The 22440-nt window shown below is 39.3% G+C and overlaps 1 non-coding gene and 1 pseudogene across 1 annotated transcript; both read right to left on the bottom strand.

Moving 5' to 3' along the window:
* Positions 1-22440, bottom strand: part of LOC136176330 (large ribosomal subunit protein uL18-like) — a 65648-nt pseudogene that overhangs the window by 32731 nt on the left and 10477 nt on the right.
* LOC136143962 (U6 spliceosomal RNA) lies at positions 6770-6876 on the bottom strand. Its single transcript, XR_010658451.1, has one exon. It is a non-coding gene; the product is annotated as a U6 spliceosomal RNA (small nuclear RNA).

Raw genomic sequence — 22440 nt, 5'->3', positions numbered from 1 at the left:
GGTGAAACTAGATCCGTGTCTGATTTATTGTGATTCATCTTTGTAATATTCAAATAGCACCTCATATGCTAGGAGTTTTTGTACATGGTAGTTGCTCAGTAAGTATAATATTAACAGAGTAAATTTCACTTCCTTTCTTCTGAGTAGTTCACACTTTTAAATGACAGAGTCATTGTGTAGTACAGTGGTCTCCAAAGTAGATTGCACTGGGGTGTGAAAGAATCATGACTTCTTTGTGTGTTTACCTGAAAAATAAGGAATATTAAATAATATAACATAGGAACTGACACTGGTGCATTCACATACGTCAAATGTCAACTGCGGTTCACGAAGTGCTCTGAGGAGGAGCGACATGGGAGGCTTAACCAAGTTATTTTCTCATAGGTGTTAGCTTTCAGCATACTTTCATTACAGTGGATCCATGAACACCATGGGTTTTAACTGTGGTGGGTCCACTTGTACATGAATTTTCTTCACTAAATATGTACTCTAATACCCATGTACTCATGATCCATGGTTGGTTGAATTTTCAATGCAAAACTATGGATATACAGAGGGCCTATTATAAAGTTATACGTGGATTTTTGACTGCATGGGAGTCAATACCCCAACCTTTGTATTGTTCAGGAGTCAGCTGTTTATGTGTGCAGCTTATGCGTGCCTATGTAGATTGTGAAAGTAGTACAATTATATTTTTAATTAAAGTAACTCTCACAGAGTGGATAAAAGGCTTAAAAAGGTGTCTGGAAAGAAACTGAATTGAAGATAATACCTATGATGGCAAAATAAGGAAACAGTGAGAAAATAGTCAAGTAAACTCTTCTGCTCCTGTTATGAGTTCTTTGTTAGTAATGTTAAGAGATAAAACAAATAATTATCTAGTCAGATCTGACAAGAAGTAGTAAAGAAAATTAGAAAATTTTCTGGAGCCTCTTTGTACCGTGGGTTTAAATCTAATACTGTTACCAGTAGGCATTGACCCAAAATGAGCATTGTGCTTGACTTTTATCCATGAAGCTGTCAGTATTATCATGACATTTAGAAACAGCATCCAGAACACGAAGGTCAGATTTCTACACCTTTTTTTTAACAGTGATGTTGTAGTCAGGCAATACTCAAATTCACTTAGCATAGTTTTACTGCCTTTACAGTTTTTGCTTAAGAACAGAAGTTAAAAAGCATACATGGTAAAAGTTGCCTGAAATAATAAACAAAAATGTGTTCCTTTGTTGGCAAATATCACTGGAAGACGCCTAGAAAACGCTGCTGAAGATCTGAGGAAACTATCATTATAAGAAGAAATTTGACAGTGTAAAAAGTTTGTGATATGGCTGGATGAAAGTACAGATGTTTCTAACTTGTCCTAGTTTATGATATTTGCTAGATTCTGTTTCAATAATGAAATACATTAAAAACTATTTTTTCTCTGTCTCCACTGAGAAAAAGATAGAAGGCATATATTAATTATACATATATTAATGACTTCTTTAATAAAAAAGAAGGGGTAAAGCTAGAGGGACAGAACCACAGGAGAAATTTAGTCATGGCATCATCCATCGGCAGCTATTGCAGCAAAGAACTCAGAACCATAGTGCTTTAAATTCCAGGAATGTAGGTGTGGTGAATCTTGTGAAACAGAGCTTTTAATAGTAAAACTTTTATAATGATCTATAGCAGGAGTTGGCGAGTGTTTTCTATAAAGAAGAAGATAGTCAATGTTTGCAGGCCAGTGTTTGCAGGTCTCTGCCACAACTATTCAAGTCTGGCTTTGTAGGGTGACTGCATTGTTGTTCAGTTGCTAAGCCATGTTCTACTCTTTACAACACCGTGGCCTGCAGCACACCAGGCTTCCCTGTCCCTCACTCTCTCCAGAGTTTGCTCAAACTCATGTCCACTGAGTCAGTGATGTTATTTAATCATCTCATCCTGTACCGCCCCCTCTTCTCTTGCCCTCAGTCTTTCCCAGCTTCAGGGTCTTTTCTAAAGAGTCAGCTCTTCGCATCAGGTGGCCAAAGTACCAGAGCTTCAACTTCTGCATCAGTCCTTCCAATGAATATTCAGGGTTGATTTCCTTTAGGATTGACTGGTTTGATCTGCTTGCTGTTCAAGGGACTGTCAAGAATCTTCCAGCACCACAATTCAAAAAGCAGCCATATTATACAGCCTATTATACAGAGTGAAGTAAGCCAGAAAGAAAAACACCAAAAGCAGTATACTAACGCATATATGTGGAATTTAGAAAGATGGTAACGATAACCCTGTATGCAAGACAGCAAAAGAGACACAGGTGTATAGAACAGTCTTTTGGACTCTGTGGGAGAGGGTGAGGGTGGGATGATTTAGGAGAATGGCATTGAAACATGTATATTATCATATGTGAAACGAATCACCAGTCCAGGTTCGATGCATGAGACAAGGTGCTCGGGGCTGGTGCACTGGGATGACCTGGAGGGATGAGATGGGGAGGGAGGTGGGAGGGGGGTTCAGGATGGGGAACACATGTACACCCATGGAGGATTCAAGTCAATGTATGGCGAAACCCATACAATATTGTAACGTAATTAGCCCCCAATTAAAATAAATAAATTAAAAAAAAAGCAGCCATAGACAATATAGAAATGAATGCTTGTGACTGTGTTTCAAAATAAAATTGTATTTATAAAAATAGGAGCAGGCTGGATCTGATACAAGGACTGTAGTTTGCTGACTCCTGCTTTGTTATGAGCAAGGAATAGCCATGAACATAGAGATTCACTGTTTATCTTGTATCAAAGCACTTTAAAAGGTTGTTGAAGTTATAAAGAAAAACTCTGATTTATTTACCTTTTTCTGTGATGACAGGTAGTTGTTGGTATTGTGTAACCCAGCAGATAAATTAAAAGGAAAATAGGCACAGATTAAATAGCTTGCCTCTTCTTGGTAAAAGTGACATTTAATAATGAGAAACAAACTACGTCAAAAAAGAAACCCAGAGGGCATTTTAAAAAATAGTTCTTGGGGAGTGTTTCTGTTATTATTATATTGTTCAATTATAGAAATTATATGTTTGTCACCTACATATCTAATAAACTTGGAAACAGAATTTTCCAATATGTTTAATAATCTCCCAAAGAGCCTTAGTGTGTTTTAAATATGTTTATTGAAGATGTATTCAGTTCCTTCTAATTTGTTTGCAGGAATAAATTTTTGGCATCAAGAATGATGGGGAAAAAAGGAATGGTGGAAATTGATTAGCTGAACTTAAACAATAATCTCTGTATAAATAGTGACTAGAACTGAAAAATGAGTGTTATGACTTAATAAGTGTAGTCAGTGAGAGACTTCTATTTAGTTCTATTCCACTCAAAGTTCTTTTCCCAGCTATGACAAACATTACGATTAAGTGTTGATATAAACTGAACGTAGATGCAAGCCCTCAAACTGCCCTGACACAAAACATTAAACCAAGATTCTAAAAACAATAGCAAAGCATATTCAAATGCATTGCTTACAGTTTTTTGTTCTAGAAATTAAAAGGTTATTTAAAGGTATTTTTCATACTGTACTGGATTCTTTAATGTTTATCTTATTTAAGTTTTGACATATAAAGTAGCACATATATATCACATAAATAAATACATGTGTATTCAAGTATATATACTAACATTAAAAAAATTTATAGTATGATATATGATCTAAAAAGTCCAGAGGCCGTTGTGTTGGTAGGGAGGCAGTGCAGCATAGAAAAACAGTCATAGACAGTGCCACACAGATCAGCTGTGATTAATAATGGTAATTACCATTTAATAAATCACTCCTAGAGCTAGGCATCATGTCAGGTGCACTGTAGAAATCATTGCATTATATCCTGTTCAAAATCATATGTGGGAAGCGTGACACGGCTGCTTCTCCTTTTGTTTCTACCAAACACATTTCCCAAGATACTTGGCAGGCTGGGTCTTCTGCTTATAAGTGAGGGTCTTGGGCCTCAGGTTCTTTTCAACTCTAAAATTGCTAGTTGAGTTCTAGTCTCCCAGGTGCTAAAAATCATTAAAAGGTATTTCTGTGGCATCCACTGAACAAAAGTAAAACAATCTGTAAAATCACCCTTTCAGTTCAGTTCAGTCACTCAATCATGTCTGACTCTGTGACCCCATGGACTGCAGCACGCCAGGCCTCCTTGTCTGTCACCAACTCCTGGAGTTTACTCAAACTCAAGTCCATTGAGCTGGTGATGCCATCCAACCATCTCATTCTCTGTTGTCCCCTTCTCCTCCCACCTTCAATCTTTCCCAGCATCAGGGTCTTTTTCAATGAGTCAGTTCACATCAGGTGGCCTAAGTATTGAAGTTTCAGCTTCAGCATCAGTCCCTTCAATGAATATTCAGGACTGATCTCCTTTAGGATGGACTGGTTGGATCTCCTTGGAGTCCAAGGGACTCTCAAGAGTCTTCTCCAACGCCACAGTTCAACAACATCAATTCTTTGGCGATCAGTTTTCTTTATGGTCCAAATCTCACATCCATACAGGATTACTGGAAAAACCATAGCTTTGACTAGATAGACCTTTATTGGCAAAGTAATGTCTCTGCTTTTTACTATGCTGTCTATGTTGGTCATAACTTTTCTTCCAAGGAGCAAGTATCTCTTAATTTCATGGCTGCAGTCACCATCTGCAGTGATTTTGGAGCCCCCCAAAATAAAGTCTCTCACTATTTCCATTGTTTCCCCATCTATTTGTCATGAAGTGATGGGACCAGATGTCATGATCTTAGTTTTCTGAATGTTGAGTTTCAATCTAACTTTTTCACTCTTCTTTTTCACTTTCATCAAGAAGCTCATTAGTTCTTCTTTGCTTTCTGCCATAAGGGTGGTGTTATCTGCGTATCTGAGGTTATTGATATTTCTTCTGGCAGTCTTGATTCCAGCTTGTGCTTCATCCAGCCCAGTGTTTCTCATGGTGTACTCTGCATATAAGTCACCCTTTAACGTATAATTATAGTCAACTCTCAATTCAGTGAGGGTTTTAGCAGGTAAGGATGGAATGGCAGCTTCAGAAAAATCTACCGCCACAGTTTAAACAATACTGTAGTCAACTGTTATCTAGAGATGATTAAATGTAATGTTGGCTGGACCTTGGACAGTTTCATTTTCCTCGTGGGGCTGGGCTTTCAGATGGGCCAGAGTAAGTCCGTTCTAGGAAATCTCAGAAGGCAACTGGTCCCCTCTCATCTTGCCTTTTTTTTTTTTTTTTAACCAAGTAAAGCTTTTTATTTATTATTTATTTATTTAATTTATTTTTATTAGTTGGAGGCTAAGTACTTTACAATATTTTTTTTTCACATTTTATTTTATTTTTTTTCATTTATTTTTATTAGTTGGAGGCTAATTACTTTACAATATTGAAGTGGGTTTTGTCATACATTGACATGAATCAGCCATGGAGTTACATGTATTCCCCATCCTGATCCCCCCTCGCACCTCCCTCTCCACCCGATTCCTCTGGGTCTTCCCAGTGCACCAGGCCCGAGCACTTGTCTCATGCATCCAACCTGGACTGGTGATCTGTTTCACTATAGTTAATATACATGAAACATCCCACCCTCACCTTTTCCCACAGAGTCCAAAAGTCTGTTCTGTACATCTGTGTCTCTTTTTCTGTTTTGCATATAGGGTTATCATTACCATCTTTCTAAATTCCATATATATGTGTTAGTATACTGTATTGGTGTTTATCTTTCTGGCTTACTTCACTCTGTATAATGGGCTCCAGTTTCATCCATCTCATTAGAACTGATTCAAATGAATTCTTTTTAATGACTGAATAATATTCCATGGTGTATATGTACCACAGCTTTCTTATCCATTCATCTGCTGATGGGCATCTAGGTTGCTTCCATGTCCTGGCTGTTATAAACAGTGCTGTGATGAACATTGGGGTGCACGTGTCTCTTTCAGATCTGGTTTCCTCGGTGTGTATGCCCAGAAGTGGTATTGCTGGGTCATATGGCATTTCTATTTCCAGTTTTTAAAGAAATCTCCACACTGTTTTCCATAACTGGCTGTACTAGTTTGCATTCCCACCAACAGTGTAAGAGGGTTCCCTTTTCTCCACACCCTCTCCAGCATTTATTGCTTGTAGACTTTTGGATAGCAGCCATCCTGACTGGCGTGTAATGGTACCTCATTGTGGTTTTGATTTGCATTTCTCTGATAATGAGTGATGTGGAGCATCTTTTCATGTGTTTGTTAGCCATCTGTATGTCTTCTTTGGAGAAATGTCTGTTTAGTTCTTTGGCCCATTTTTTGATTGGGTCATTTATTTTTCTGGAATTGAGCTGCAGGAGTTGCTTGTATATTTTTGAGATTAATCCTTTGTCTGTTGCTTCGTTTGCTATTATTTTCTCCCAATCTGAAGGCTGTCTTTTCACCTTGCTTATAGTTTCCTTTGTTGTGCAAAAGCTTTTAATTTTCATTAGGTCCCATTTGTTTATTTTTGCTTTTATTTCCAATATTCTGAGAGGTGGGTCATAGAGGATCCTGCTGTGATTTATGTCGGAGAGTGTTTTGCCTATGTTCTCCTCTAGGAGTTTTATAGTTTCTGGTCTTACATTTAGATCTTTAATCCATTTTGAGTTTATTTTTGTGTATAGTGTTAGAAAGTGTTCTAGTTTCATTCTTTTACAAGTGGTTGACCAGTTTTCCCAGCACCACTTGTTAAAGAGGTTGTCTTTTTTCCATTGTATATCCTTGCCTCCTTTGTTGAAGATAAGGTGTCCATAGGGTCGTGAAAAATATGGAACACTTCACAAATTTGCGTGTCATCCTTGCGCAGGGGCCGTGCTAATCTTCTCTGTATCATTCCAATTTTAGTATATGTGCTGCCGAAGCGAGCACTCATCTTGCTTCTTGTTGGAGTAGAAGCAGGTAATGCAAACTCATTGTTTGCTGACTAGTTACTAACCCTGCAGTCTGGGAAGGCCTGCCACTCTCAGAGCTCTGCTGCACTTTGACCATGATTGTTCTACCCGGATAATACAATGTGTACTGGGCATTGCCATTTCACAGGTGAGAAAATGGGCTACTTTCTCAATGACAGAAAATGATGTCAGAATTGGGATTGGAGCCCAGGTGTGGCTGATTTTAAAGCCTCTATGTCTTTCACTGCTTCTCTACTGATTATCTTGTGGGGTTTAGTCCTACTGGGACAGACATTTTGGACCAAGATTCTTTCTTTTTTACTCTCAAAACATGTTATGTTGGCAGATGCCAGTCCTGCCTATTCCAAATGATACCCTTTGCTTCTTTCCTGTGACTTTGCTGAGAATCATAAGGGATGTTGAAAATTATCCATTCCAATGCTCTCATTTTGTAATGAACAAAATTAATACCCAGAAAGATAAAATAACTTACCCATGTCCCCATCATAATTAGTGACGGCTATAAACCTGCTCTGTTCAAACTTTTGAACTCCTCACATTTTGGGAAAACAGATGCCAGAATATAAATATGCGTGATTCAGCTAAAGTTTTCAAACATCTATAGTTGAGCAACAGAGTTATAATTTTCTTTAAAAAAATAGGCCAAATCATGGTTTCCATCAAACTTGTTTGTGAAATCTACTTGGGGTGGCCCTTACAGACTACCAACCTTGGATTTGTTCTTATTCTTGTTTCCTTCGACTTAAAAAGATGAGCCATGTGATTCCCAAGAGTGGGGAAGCTTTTCTGATGTTTTCAATAAAGCAGTGTGTAGAGTTGGAACTCTTCTATTTTAGAATTTTTTTCCTGGTCATGAGGCAGTTAGTAACCATCACTAAACTCTTTCCTATTTCCATCTGAGGTTGAATTTCTAAAAAACTCTGATTAGTTTTTTTTTTTAGCTTGCACCTGAGCCTGTGGAGTTACACAAAGCCTTTAACTTGCCCTTTCTTCTTGCTATAAATAGTGACTGAATTTACTAAATAGCAGCTAAAAGCAGAAAAATTTTTCATTCTCATTCATTCATTCAAACAATTACAGAATATATTGAGCACTTACCAGGAGCCAGGTCCTGTGCTCACTGTCATCCTTGAAAAAACATTCATGGTCTAGTAGAGGAGATATAAACATAAAGAAATATGGTATTTGCAGTGATGCATGATGATTGTTGTCACAGAAGTGTGTGGCACTGGGAAGCATCTCTTTGCCCAGAGGAAGTGGGGAAGACATTGGAGGAAGTGATATTTGATCTGGGCATTAAAAGATGGCTAGGATTTCATCAAGTGGTATAGAAGGGAAGCTTATTTCAGAAGAAAGAATAACACAAAGATAGACAGTAGTGGATTTCCATTGAGTAATACATTTTTGGTGGTTGATAATGTGAATATGAATGACTGGTATTTCAAAATATTGAAGTCTATGAAGACTGATTTCAAGTTTTTTAAAATCCACTTAAAAATTAATTTTTAAAGGTAAGCTGTAATTATTGTTGGTGTTACTGGCTACCCTTGTGCTTCACTGTGTTATGTGCTTTAAAAAATATTTAATCTTCACACTATTCTATGATGTAGCTACTTAGGAGGAAATTGAGCCACAGGGAGCATGCTTTTCCAAGGTCAGAAGGCTGGTAAGAAGCCTACTAAGAGTTTTACTCTTCACTTGCTCTCAATAAAATTTTAATATTTAACCAAAATGATAGTCTCTACTATGAAGTGTAAAACATTTATAAAAGACCTTTAAGAATGATTTATTATATGGACTTTAAGGTATCACATAAGAGAATTTAAAAAGAGTTCATCATGTCCAAGGCTTTGAGAACGAATCACCCAGAGAGGTTAGATGACATGTCCATTACATGGCAAGTTGGGGTAGCAACTGGTCCTCGGCTTCCTTAGACACTGCTCTGGTCCTTTGACACTGGGTGCCAGGTGTGCACCTGGTAGACACAAAAATGAATAAGACATAGTGCTTGCAGAGAAGTTCAATAACTTGTCCAAAACTCATGGAACCCACGGAGAAGGCAATGGCACCCCACTCCAGTACCCTTGCCTGGAAAATCCCATGGGTGGAGGAGCCTGGTAGGCTGCAGTCCATGGGGTCGCTAAGAGTTGGACACAACTGAGCGACTTCACTTTCACTTTTCACTTTCATGCATTGGAGAAGGAAATGGCAACCCACTCCAGTGTTCTTGCCTGTAGAATCCCAGGGACGGGGGAGCCTGGTGGGCTGCCATCTATGGGGTCGCACAGAGTCGGACACAACTGAAGTGACTTAGCAGCAGCAGCAGCATAGAACCCAGGCAGTCTGGCTTCAGAGCTTTGCTCTTATGGAGGAATGGAGATGGGAATGGAATGAGTAGCCTCATTTTAATTCTGCTCTAAGACCTGCTAAAGAAGTTTCTTAAATATATTTAGTGCCTCAGTGTCCCCATTTGTAGTCATATTTGCCTAACATGTCATAATTTATAAAGTAAATGAGTAAGTTTGACTTAGATGGTACTTCGCAACAACCCCAAGAGGTACAGGGGAAGATTTTGTTATGCTTATTGTACAGATTAGGAACCAGGCTCAGAGAGGCTAAAGGAGTTGTTCAGCTTCATGCAGCTCTATGCAGAGATGGGATTAGAACCCACAGAAGAGTAATCACTGTCCCTAAAATGCTTATCATATAGACTGTGGCAAATTTGTGTCCGCAAATGGAAAGCAGAATGTTTTCTAAGAGGTTCCAGGCAAGGTGTCTAAATGTTCAGAGGAGAATTAAGTTATGTCCTGTTGGCTTTCTGTTAGAGAGGCATATGAACTGGGTTATATATATAAGAAAGATATGGACAGGCATTCCAGGGTAAGCATGAATGGAGACCTAGTGTGTGAGTTTTTTTCATCCTTCACTCCAGACGGCTGGTTCATTCATCACTAAATTTGAAGTCTCAGATTGTCCAGGCCCATCTGAAAAAGAGGCAGGTAGCTTGGCTGCTTTCCTTAGAACTGAAATCAGCTTCTATGATGTTCTCTGGATTCCCATGATACTCCTGAAGCCATGGCCTGTAGCTTTATTTTCTGCTGTCATGGTTATCTGACCATCCCATTAGACCACTGGCACCCCAGTCTAACATTCAGAAAACTAAGATCATGGCATCCGGTCCCATCACTTCATGGCATATAGATGGGGAAACAGTGGAAACAGTGGCTGACTTTATTTTTCTGCGCTCCAAAATCGCTGCAGATGATGACTGCAGCCATGAAATTAAGAGACACTTACTCCTTGGAAGGAAAGTTATGACCAACCTAGACAGCATATTAAAAAGCAGAGACATTACTTTGCCAACAAAGATCCATCGAGTCAAGGCTGTGGTTTTTCCAGTGGTCATGTATGGATGTGAGAGTTGGACTATAAAGAAAGCTGAGCACTGAAGAATTGATGCTTTTGAACTGTGGTGTTGGAGAAGACTCTTGAGAGTCCCTTGGACTGCAAGGAGGTCCAACCAGTCCATCCTAAAGGAGATCAGTCCTGGGTGTTCATTGGAAGGACTGATGTTGAAGCTGAAACTCCAATACTTTGGCCACCTGATGCGAAGAGCTGACTCACTGGAAAAGACCCTGATGCTGGGAAAGATTGAAGGTGGGAGGAGAAGGGGACGACAGAGGATGAGATGGTTGGATGGCATCACCGACTCAATGGACATGGGTTTGGGTGGACTCCGGGAGTTGGTGATGGACAGGGAGGCCTGGCATGCTGTGGTTCATGGGGTAGCAAAGAGTCGGACACAACTGAGTGACTGAACTGAACTGAATTGAACCCCAGTCTAACATCTGTGGCCTTTCTCTTCTGTGGGTGATATTTCCTGTCCTCAGCATTGGATACCATCCATTGTCCACTTGGTTGACCCTATACAGTTAATTACTAAGGCAGCTCTGAGCTCTAGCCTACTTTCCAGTCCTGTCCTCTTCTTAAGATGCCTCAAGGACCTGATCTCATCTGCCTGAGATCTTGACAGAAGAAGGAAATTCAGAATTGCCAGTGTATTGGATGTACTTTATGAACTGTATAAACTTTCTAAGAGTGGAGATATCTTTTTTATAAAAAAAATATTTGTTTTTTGCTGTGCTGGGTCTTCACTGCTGTGAGTGGGCTCTGTAGCTGTGATGAGTAAAATAATCTATTTCTCTTTGTAATTTTATTCTTGTTGCTGAGTGTGGGCTCAATTGTAGCTCACAGGCTTAGTTGCCTTGTGGCATGTGGGATCTTCCCAGACGAGTGATCAAAACCATGTCCAATGCAGGAGGATTCCAAACTCACTGGACGACCAGGAAAGTCCAGAAATATGTATTTTAAAAAAATTAATTAATTTATTTGGCTGCACTGAGTCTTAGTTGTGGCATGTAGCATCTTCAGTTACAGCATGCAAACTCTTAGTTGTGGCATATGGGATCTAGAGCCCGTGCTCTGCAACAAGAGAAGCCCGTGGTCCACAATTACTGGGGTAATTTTTTTCCTTAAATGTTTGGTAGAATTTGCCAGTGAACCCATACAGGCTTGGTGCTTTATTATGGGAGGTTATTAATTACTGATTTAATTTTTAAAAGCAACATGGGCCTGTTTAGTTTATCTGTTTCTTCTTGTGTGAGTTTTGCAAGTTGCATCTTTCAAGAATTCAGTTCATTTAATCTAGTCTATCAAGTTTGTGCGCATAGAGTTTTCTACATATAGTATTTATTATCCTTTTAATGTTCAGAAGTTTGGTAGTGATGACATCCCTTTTATATCTAGTACTAATAATTTGTGTACTCTCTTTTTTTCCCGTAGTTAGCCTAGTTAGAGATTCATTGATTTTCTTGATTCTTTCAAAGAACCAACTTTTGGTTGCATTGGTTTTCTCCTTTGATTTCCTGTTTTAAGTTTCATTGATTTCTGCTTTAGTTGTCATTATTTCTTTCCTTCTGCTTATTTTAGATTTAATTTGCTTTTCTTTTTCTAGTTTCCTGAGGTAGAAACTTAGATTATTGATTTTAGATCACCCTTCTTTTTTTAATGTGTGCATTCAATACTATACATTTCTCTGCAAGTGCTGCTTTTCACTGTATCCTAAGCATTTTGATAAGCTGTGTTTTCATCTTCATTTTCATTTAGTTCAAAATATTTTAAAATTTCTCTCTTGAGATTTCTTATTTGATTCATGTGTTATTTAGAAATGTGTTTTTTGTTTTGTGTGGCATGTGAGATATTTGTTCCCCTTCCAGGGATCAAACCAGTGACCCCTGCATTCAAAGTGGGGAGTCTTAACCACTGGACCACCAGGAAAGTCCCAGAAGCATGTTTTTTTTTTTCCCCCAAAATCTCCACGTATTTTGAAAAATTCCAGTTATCTTTCTTTTGTTAATTTCTAGTTTAATTCCATTGTCATCTAAGAGCAGATATTGTATGATTTCTATTCTTTTAAATACTGTTTTCTGGCCTAGCATGTGTTTTATTTTGGTGAATGTTCCATGTGAGCTTGAGGAAGAATGTTTATTCTACTGTTATCAGATGAAGTAGTCTATGGATGTCAATTATATTCAATCCACTGATAATGCTGTTGAGGTCAACTCTGTCTGGGTTGATTATCTGCCTGCTGAACCTGTGGATTTCTGGTAGAGGGCTGTTAAAACCTCCAACTATGAAAATGGGATACTCTATTTCTCTTTGATACTAGTTTTTCCAGGACTCTAGCTTGATCTTGACCAAAATACTTCAGTGTTACCCCACTGCCTTTAGAATAAAGACAAAATTTCTTAACCTGGTTTATAAGGCCTTTCATGTTCTTTCATTAATAGCCAAATGTGGAGAGTTTAATAAATATTTATTGAATAAATATATATATGAAAGCATCCAAATAGCAAGGAGAAATAGAGACTGGTCTTTGCTTACCTGTAAGAGATGCTTACAGTTCATCTCTTAACCGTGTTTACCTCTACTTCACCTGCTATATTCTAGCAATATTCTTCTGATTTCTTAAGATCTCTGTACTTGATGTTATCCTCACATATGCCATTTTCTCTTCCCCCAGCACCAACACACACACACACACACACACACACACACACACAGAGGCATAAATAACCTTCATTTGTTCTTCAGGACTCGCCTTAAAAGACATTTCCTCTGGGAAACTTTTCCATCCTTTTAGAGTTGGTGGTTCTCATTTCCTGTATTTCTCATTTATAACAGTTAGCCTTTTGTGTTCTAGTTATTGTTTGTTTTCCCTGTCAGACTAAAAATACACAAACATATACTTAAAAAACCTTTTTTTAAAGTTAATAAATAATGAAACTTCTAAACAGAGAATGGAAACAGAGAACAAAGGCTGTCCCACTCCTGTAGACAGGATGTCCCAGTTGAATAGAAAGTAAGGTGGAGCTGAGCCCTGATCTGGAGCCCCCGACTAGAGAGGGATATTTAAATGTGTCATATCAGGTAGCTCCTCTACAATGACTTAACCCCTTCTGGGAATGCAAAGAGAGGGGCTGTCACACTGTGATAGGCTACTTGCCTTTGAGGACCCTAATACAGTAACCCTTCAATGTCTAGCAGTCCAGGATTTGGCTGAAGGAGATGGACTCTTGTCTCTTTACTTTGCGCAACCTTTGAGGGTCTGAGAGTGGAACAGCCTTTTGAGGGTCGTGGAGCACTGAAAAGACTCCCACAGTTTTGTAATGGCATTGATCAAGGAAGCATCAGTAGCCACTGAAATGCGTCTCTGAAGAATAGATGGCTTCCAGTGAAGGAACAGACAAAAGAAATTTCTTGAAGCTAAATTATTTATGTTCATTGCTTTTCTTTTTGAATTGAAAGACATTCTATTGGAAAGAGCTTCTCAAAGACTGAGAGGAGAATTTTTAAGAAAAGGAGTTAAGAAGGTAACTGTGGCTTGGAAGAATAGATTCCAGCTGTCACTCTTATACCCCTTTTAGAGGAGGTGGCACTTCCCCGACTATGGCATTTCTCTTTGGCTATTCTGATCTCACCTTCTTGCTCTGCCCTTCTTCAGAGCCACAGAAATTATAGTAGTGGTCTGCTTTTCCTTGTTTCTGTTCTTAAAGTTCTCAGAGCTCAGTGCATCTCTTCTTGAATTGTCTTAGAACTATGAAACCTCATTTTAAGCAAAATGCATATTCCTAAAAAAATTGTGGATAAATTAAGATAATTTTGAAAAATAATCAGGAAAACTTGCTGTTTGCAAACTGAAAATTATTTGTAACAATTATGCCCTGATGTATCTGTCTTATGAAGTGGAGTGAAAGTCGCTCAGTCGTGTTTGACTCTTGTCCATGGAATTCTCCAGGCCAGAATACTAGAGTGGGTAGCCTTTCTCTTTCCAGGGGATTCTCCCAACCCAGGGGTCTAACCCAGGTCTCCTGCATTGCAGGCGGATTCTTTACCAGCTGAGCCACAAGGGAGGCCCATTTGTCTTATAATTTCAGTTTTTAAATGTATGGCTTGTTTAAAACTAAAAATGTAATTTCCACAATTTCCAGCATTACTCCCTTAACACAGGATGGATTCTCACTTGAAGAGATCTTAACTAAGAGGTAGCAGGTTCTCTGATAGTAACAACTCAACATGCTTTCCTGAACATCCTGTCTTTGGACCCCATCATACCCCTGTAGATAAGAAGGGACATAAGATGCAGAGAATAAAGTGATGAGTCTTTGACTTTGAAGTACTATAAGAGAGATTTATGTGATTTTTTTTCATTTTAGAAACAATATGATTTGAATTAATTTCTTTCTTGTCTGGCTTAGGGGACCTGCTCTCTGAGGGTACACAAGGTTAGTACTGGGCCTTGGCTCTTATTTATTCCTGTATTTTTGGGAGAAATAATTTTGTTCACAACCTTGAAGTCAAATCTGAGCCTTTGTTGTCATTTTGGGCAAATTACTTAAAGATGAAGAGAAGGAGAAGAAAAGGATGAAGAGGAGGAGAAGAAAAATGTCATTAATTGTGTACCTGTTATATGGCCAGAAGTGAATTGTCCATTATCTCATTTAATTCTCTTCCATGAGACAGATATTATTTTCATTTTACTTTAATTATAAAAAGTAACTCAAGGTCATGGCAGCTTTTTTTTTTTTTTTTAAGAAAACAGAAAAAGTGACAGTTAAAGTTCCTATCTACCCCAAACCCACTATAACCACAATCATTATTTTCTTGGATTGCCTTCCAGAAATATTATGTTCTTAAATGTTTTTAGAGAGTGTATTAGGGAAAGAGAAGTGATTGAAGTGTTAAAATTGCTGGAGTTGTGTGGACAAACTTGTATAAGGAATCCAGGGGCCTTTAGGGAGGGAAAGGACTCAGAACTTTTCTTATCTAAGAGCCAAAGTTATTGAAATTAATGATTGACAGGGAGTGCCTTGAGACTCCAAGGATAAAATCTCCATCAGGAGAGAAAGAGATGGACTATTGGGCTGAAGGTGTTAAGTAATGATGGATCCAGGTCTACATGCTAGATATCTTTCTTTGTCCTTTCTCATCCTGAGCTAAACTCTAGAAACCTGACTTGTATAGCCTAAGAAAATACACCGATGGGGACTTCCAGTAGTTAAGATGACCACTTCCAGTGGTCCAGTAGTTAAGACTCCATGCTTTCATTCCAGAGTGCACAGGTTCAATCCCTGGTCAGGGAACTAAGATCCCATATACCTATTAAGTGTGCCCAAAAATAGAATATTAAAGAATAGAATAAAACCAATAGACTTCCTTGACTTCCACCTTCTGCTTGATTCTGGTCAATGAAAGCAGGAAATCAGAGGGAGGTCATGGGAAGGAGGTCTTCATGTTTATTCCTCTGGCTCATTTTCTAAAATGTTACCTAGGTCTGTCTACACCACTAGACTGAAGTACACAGTTCATCTTAAGATGGCCTTCTCCTTATGACTGTGTTCAGTTTCTGCTAACTGCTCCATTCTCTCACTCTTAAGGACAACATTCCACTGTGGTTGCTAGATTGGGATTACCCCACTATTCCCTGTGGGTGCTCTATAGCCACTCTTCGTAAATAGTCCTTTATTTTTTCTAATTTGAAAATACTATATTTTTTAGTTGGGACCCTGCTTGATACAGTTAATTTGGCAGTGGATGCTAGTACCTATTACAACTGAGTCATCCTGTTGTAGTCATCCTGGCAGGCTTATGTCCTGGAGAAGGGGTTGGAGAAACTGTCTGAATAATCTTGTTGTCATGGAGCAATCTTGTTCAAGTATAATGCAGAGAGGAGTCATCCTCCCTTGCCTTTAGAGGAACAGTGTCTTCTGGGAGGGAATTTCCACTAGCGGTGCTGGCAGCAATCAGAAGCAGAAGCTTGGTCCCAGTCATGGGCTTCGCATGTGCCAGGCAACAGTGGTCTATACAGGGATCCCAGCCCAGCCCTCTGCGATGACCTGGAGAGGTGAGATGGGGGTGTGAGGGAGGGAGGCGCACAAGGGAGGGACTGTGATATATATACTTATGGCTGATTTGCACTGTTGTGTGACAGAAACCAGCACAGCTTTGTAAAGCAATTATCCTCCAATTAAAAATGTAAAAAGCCCCAAAAGTATGGAGAATAGATTAGCGGTTGCAAAAGGTTAAGGACACACAGGAGAAGTAGCTGTAGTTATTAAAAGACAACATGTCTGATCTTTTTGGTGATGGAACTGTACAAATAAAATTGATGAAGTCTGAAAAAGATTGATAGAGTATATGGCTGTCAAAATTCTAATTGTAATATAGTACTATGTTTGGGGGAAATGAGTAAAGTTATGTGGGATATTTCTGTATTATTTCTTACAACTGCATGGGAACCTACAATGATCCCAATGTAAAAGTTTAATTTTAAAATGTATGATTTGGCATAAGAGAATCAGAAGCTGGTTAAGTCTCTGAGAAATGATTTTTTAAAATTCATAAGAAGGACACCATTTAATAATCCTGTATTTTCATAGCTAAATTGGAAGCAGAATTATAAGAAGTATTTTTATGAAAAATTGCTCTATTGGTCAACTGTGCATTAAAGGAAAAAAATAGAAATGTGAATATAAATGGAAATGGCATGTTTCTTATCTTCTTTGGGAATAGTGTTAAATTTGCTTCTTAAAAATATAGCAAGCAGTTTTATTAGTAAAAAATATGTACTCAACTATCTATTGCTGCATATCAAATTTCCCGCAAACAGAGTAGCTTGAAAACAACAGCCGTTTTGTTATCTCTCATTGTTCTGGGCTCAGTAAGAAAGTTCTCGCTGTGGTCTGTCATGCAGTAGCAGTCAGATGGTGGTTGGAGCTAGAGTCATCTGGAGGCTTGAGTGAGTTGTTCATCCAAATAGCTTCTTCATTCTCTGTTGGGCAAGTTGGTGCTCGCTATTGATCTAGAGTCATCCTAGAGTTCTCCATCAGAAGTTTGGTTTTCTCCCCACACTCACATGTGCTTCAGTCGTGTCCAATTCTTTTGACCCCATGGACTGGAGCCCACCAGACTCATCTGTCCATGGGATTCTCCAGGCAAGAATACTGGAGTGGGTTGCTATTTCCTTCTCCAGGGGATCTTCCCGACCAAGGGATTGAACCCTCATCTCTTGGGTCTCTTGCATTGGCCAGCAGGTTCTTAAAAACCAGTGACACCTGGGAAGATATATTCACATGGGTAGCTTGGAATTCCTCATAGTATGGTTGTCCCAGAGTAGTTCGAATTCTAACACGAAGACTGACTTTTCCCAGAACACATTTTCCAAGGGAGTTAGAAGCTGCATCAATTTTTATTCAGCCATGGAAGACACGCAGCATCACTTTGGCCATATCAATTGGTCAAAAGCTAGTTCCAGGTTGGCCCAGATTTAAGGGAAGAGAATGAATATACTGTGGTTGATCCCTGGGGGTAGTCTTTTAGGACTATCTCCCATAAACTCCAGGGATAGTTATTCTGGCGCCAGTGTTGACAGCAGAAAGGATTAGAGATATCTCTTTGGAATGCCAAGGTTTCTGTTACAGACAAGGCTATAGCCTTGAGAGCAAACAGAACTAGCTTTTCATTTCATATGTATGCAGGCTGGGGGTCCCTTTGGAAAATCAGGAAAGGTACTGGACTGGGAGTCTTGCAAACTGGGGACTTAAGTGGTCTACTTCAGGGCATATAGTATTCTGGAAGCAAAATATCTCGGTTTCATATAAATGAAGAACCTGAAGTTCAGAGAGATTAAATAAACAGTAGTGTCAAGATTCAGACCTAGGTTTGACTGCTGCCCCAAATTCTATGCCAGGGGTATAGAACTCAAACTGTCTATAGGGGCCAGACAAGTTCAATAAATGCATCAAGCTAGAGTAAGACAACTGGCAAGAAGCAGCTCATATTGTAGCCAAGCTGAACACCTGCATAAAATAAATTACCCTTTTACCTACAAAACCAAACTAACCAGTCAAACAAAACTCAGCCCGAGGGCAGTGGCGTAGGTGGTGTAAATGATGGCTGTGGACAATTGAGATGTGTTTGTGCCTTTTCTTCCAAAGAATGGGATTAGAATTTGCAGACTGGTGTTTTTCATCATCTGCCTGTAGAATTGGACATAAAGATACAAGTACTCTGTGAAAAGCCTTTTCCCACACTCCTACCCAAGGGCTGTCAGTTAGATTTTACCACGATGTCCCCAAATACATTATTTCATTTAATCTGCACATACCCTTGGAAAGCAAGTATGATTATCTTCATTTCACAAATAAGGAACTGATTGCAGATAAGTTACGCAACTTATACAAGATCATAAGGTATTAGGACCAGAATTCAAAGCCAGGTCTACATGATCCAAAATCCCTGGATAGAGAGGAATTTTTCTTCTATTATAATGCCATCTTCATTGCTTAACCTTTCTCCTTTATGTGCAAAATCAGGATAATAATACCTGTTTTGCCTACTTGAAAACGTGATTGTGAAAATTAAATAAAAATGAATATTAAAATGTATGTCATTTGTAAAGTGCTTAACACAAGCATGCAGTTGTGTTAATTTGTTTAACAGAAATGTATTGAGGATTTACTATGGGTCAAGCACTCATGCTGGAATACTGCAGTGCTAACTCATAACAGATGAAAGATCCTACATTTGTGAAGTTTACATTCTCTTGAAGCATCTGTACAAAAAACTAGATAAATATGTAAGTTACATATGGCAGTTTGAAAAAGTGATAAATGCTAAAGAGAAAAATCAAGTAAGAAGGAAGATCAGGAGGGCTGAGGGGTAGGTTCCCTCATAAATAATGCGGTCAGGGAAGTCCTCTCAATCAGGACAAGAAAGACCTCACATCTTCTTGGCTGAGGGGTAGCAAAGTGCAGCACATTGGTCAAATCTGCCTGTGGCCTGTCCTCATAAGGCACACAAACTAAGAATTTTTAAAGACATTTTAAAAAGGATTATAAAATAGCAAAGAGGAATATGTGCCTGAAAAGTTTAAAATATTTACTGTCTGGTTGTTTACAGAAAAAGTTTGCAGATTTGATCCATTTTTCATCCCACTACTGTGGCAACTAGCTTTGCACAGGTTTAACCTGACAACATCGGGCCTCAGCTACATTGAGCATCCCTTGATTTCTGCCTCCTCCCACCCCTCATTCTCCACAGAAAGCTGTCTGACCCTCACACTTGTGTAGCCTGGAGATGTGAAGTCCTTAGCACACATGGGGAGTGACAGTGGGGAGTGGGAGCTGATAGATAAATACCTCCCCACATTCCTCTCAGGCAATTGCTCTCATCTGTGTCAATTCTATATGCCTCCCCAGAAGGTACTGGTAGGATTAAACTCTGCTCCTTAAAGTAGTGACCAACTTTGGCTTTTCCTTTCTCTGTTTCTTTCCCTTTAGATTCTCTCCCTTGCTTCCTAACAGCTCTTGTCTCAGGCTCTGCTTTTGAGTGGAAACCCAGTCTAAGACTAGTGTCAAGAGTGGCCCCAGGAAGCTGGCTTGCATGCTGAGACTCTGGAACTGGGTTATGGTTAACCTTCTGTGTGAAGTGATGAACCACAGGAATGTTTTGAGCAGAGAAGTAACCTGATCCGACTACTATTTAAAAACAATCATTCTAGCTGTTGTATTGACAACGGACCTTAGGGAAGATGTTTGCCCTGGTGGTGATGATCACAATGAAGGTGGTGCAGAATAGTTGCATTCAGAATATAACTTGAGTCAGTTAGATTTGCTGATATTTGGATGTAAATTGGGCTTGCCAGGTGGCACTAGTGGTAAAGAACCCACCTGCCAATGCAGGAGATATAAGAGACTCAGGTTCCATCCCTGGGTCAGGAAGATCCCCTGGAGGAGGGCATGGCAACCCACTCCAGTATTCTTGCTTGGGGAATGCTATGGACAGAGGGGTCTGGTGGTCTACAGTCTATTGGGTAGCAAAGAGTCGGACACGACTAAGGCAACTTAGCATGCACAGATGTAAATTATTAGAGAGAGGCATCAGAATAACTGTTTGGCCTGATCAACTTGAAAGATTGAGTCATTAATTGTGATAGGAAATACTATGGGAAAAACAGGTTTAGAGAATCAGTGTGATGTATCATTTTTCTTTTTTTATTATTCATTCTTTCAATTTGTCAAATATTAAATGGGCAGCTACTCTATACCAGGAACTGTGCTCGGCTCTGGGAATTAAATGGCGAGCAACAAAAATACAGCTCAATCCTCCTAAGTACTCAAAGTCTAGCAAATTTGGTGTTTATAATTTAGTGTGATAAATGCTTTGGTGATTAGATGAAGAGTCCTAAGATCAGAATGAAGGAAGAGGAGGAGAATGGAGGGAGGAGGAGAATGGAAGGAGGAAGAGAACAAGGATGAGGACAAAGAAAAATTTCCTTGATATTGAGCTTCTGCTCTGCACCTGGCTCTGTGAGCTGCTTTATCCTGTTTAGTCTCACTTACTCCTCTCTATGCCTCCGCGACATAGATGTCGGAAGGAGCAGTGGTGGGGCTCAATGGGATTCATTACTCAAGTTCTGTAAGAGGCATGTCTTGATTCTATAAATGAAGAAAATACCTAGGCTTGTGTCAGAAACCTAGTGTAAATCTTTGTGATACAGGCAAGGTGAGGCCTTTTGAAGTCTTTTTTCTTGATTTAAACCCAAATCTTAGGATGCCACCCTCCTGTAGCCAGCTATATCACAGGAAATCACAGAAAGGAGTACACGGTGGCTGTGCCTCCTTCCTTATGGGAGAAGCCTCTGCTCGTCTGATTGCTCTTATCCCTAGGGAAGGAGGTACAGGAGCAGGTGAGCTACCAGTCTGCATGACCTTCAAACCCACCCAGATACTGTATATAATTTAGATGAGTGTTTGGTCTTCTTGGGAGAAGAGGGAGACAAGTGGGCAGAAGAGTGGAGAATTTCTTTTCCTCCTGCAGGTAGGATTCAGTTTAGTTCAGTTCAGTCAGTTTTGTCTGTCTCTTTGTGACCCCATGGACTGCAGCGTGCCAAGCTTCCCTGTCCATCACCAGCTCCCAGAGCTTGCTCAAACTCATGTCCATTGAGTTGATAATGCCACCCAACCGTCTCATCCTGTCGTCCCCTTCTCCCGTCTTCAGTCTTTCCCAGCATCAGGGTCTTTTCCAATGAGTCAGTTCTTCTCATCAGGTGACCAAAGTACTGAGTTTCAGCTTTAGCATCAGTCCTTCCAATGAATATTCAGGACTTCTTTCCTTTAGGATGGACTGCTTGGATCTCCTTGCAGTTCAAGGGACTCTCAAGAATCTTCTCCAACACCACAGTTTAAAAGCACCAATTCTTTGGCGCTCAGCTTTCTTTATGGTCCAAAAATGTAGGATTACTTCCTTTTTATAGATGAGAAGTTTAGTAACTGGTTCAAGCTCAGTGAGTAGCAGAGCCTATGTCCAACCTAGATCTGTCTGATTTTTTTTGACTCTGCAGAAACAGTGTCTGTGGCCTTTGAAAAGAGAACCTATAGTCAAGTGGAGAAAAAAATGTGGCATATTAGAAGCTGCTTTAAAAAGTCTAGAGGGCACAGGAGTTCTTAAGGGACTAGAGAGTACCAGGACAAATGAAATTTATGGGACATGTGACTGAACATGCCATGAAAATACTGGGCTTGCCAGATTTCAGTTCTTTCTGAGAATAGTTTAGATCAAGAAAACAAGCTGAGATTGGCTAATTGTTACCCAGATTTCTGACCCTGCTGAAATGTCTCTCATGTAATTCTCCCTGGATTTCATCCTACCATGCTCGTGTTTCTTTCAATAATTAAAAAAATATGAAAATGACAATTTGACTATAAAAACAATCCATGTTCATTGTAACAAACAATAAAATTAAAAATTTATAGAGAATATTTTTAAACACTATCCATAATCCCCCAACTCAGGAGATATCACAGTGAATTTGTCAGTACACATCCTCCCGGATTTCAAAACTGCATCTGTGTTTCCAAGTGTAACATCATGTCCTTTCCCTCACTTGTTAATATATTCC

The sequence above is a fragment of the Muntiacus reevesi genome, chromosome 10, assembly GCF_963930625.1.
Source record: "Muntiacus reevesi chromosome 10, mMunRee1.1, whole genome shotgun sequence".
Lineage (NCBI taxonomy): Eukaryota > Metazoa > Chordata > Mammalia > Artiodactyla > Cervidae > Muntiacus > Muntiacus reevesi.
Note: the sequence above shows the minus strand (reverse complement) of the source record. Positions and strands in the feature narration are given on the sequence as shown.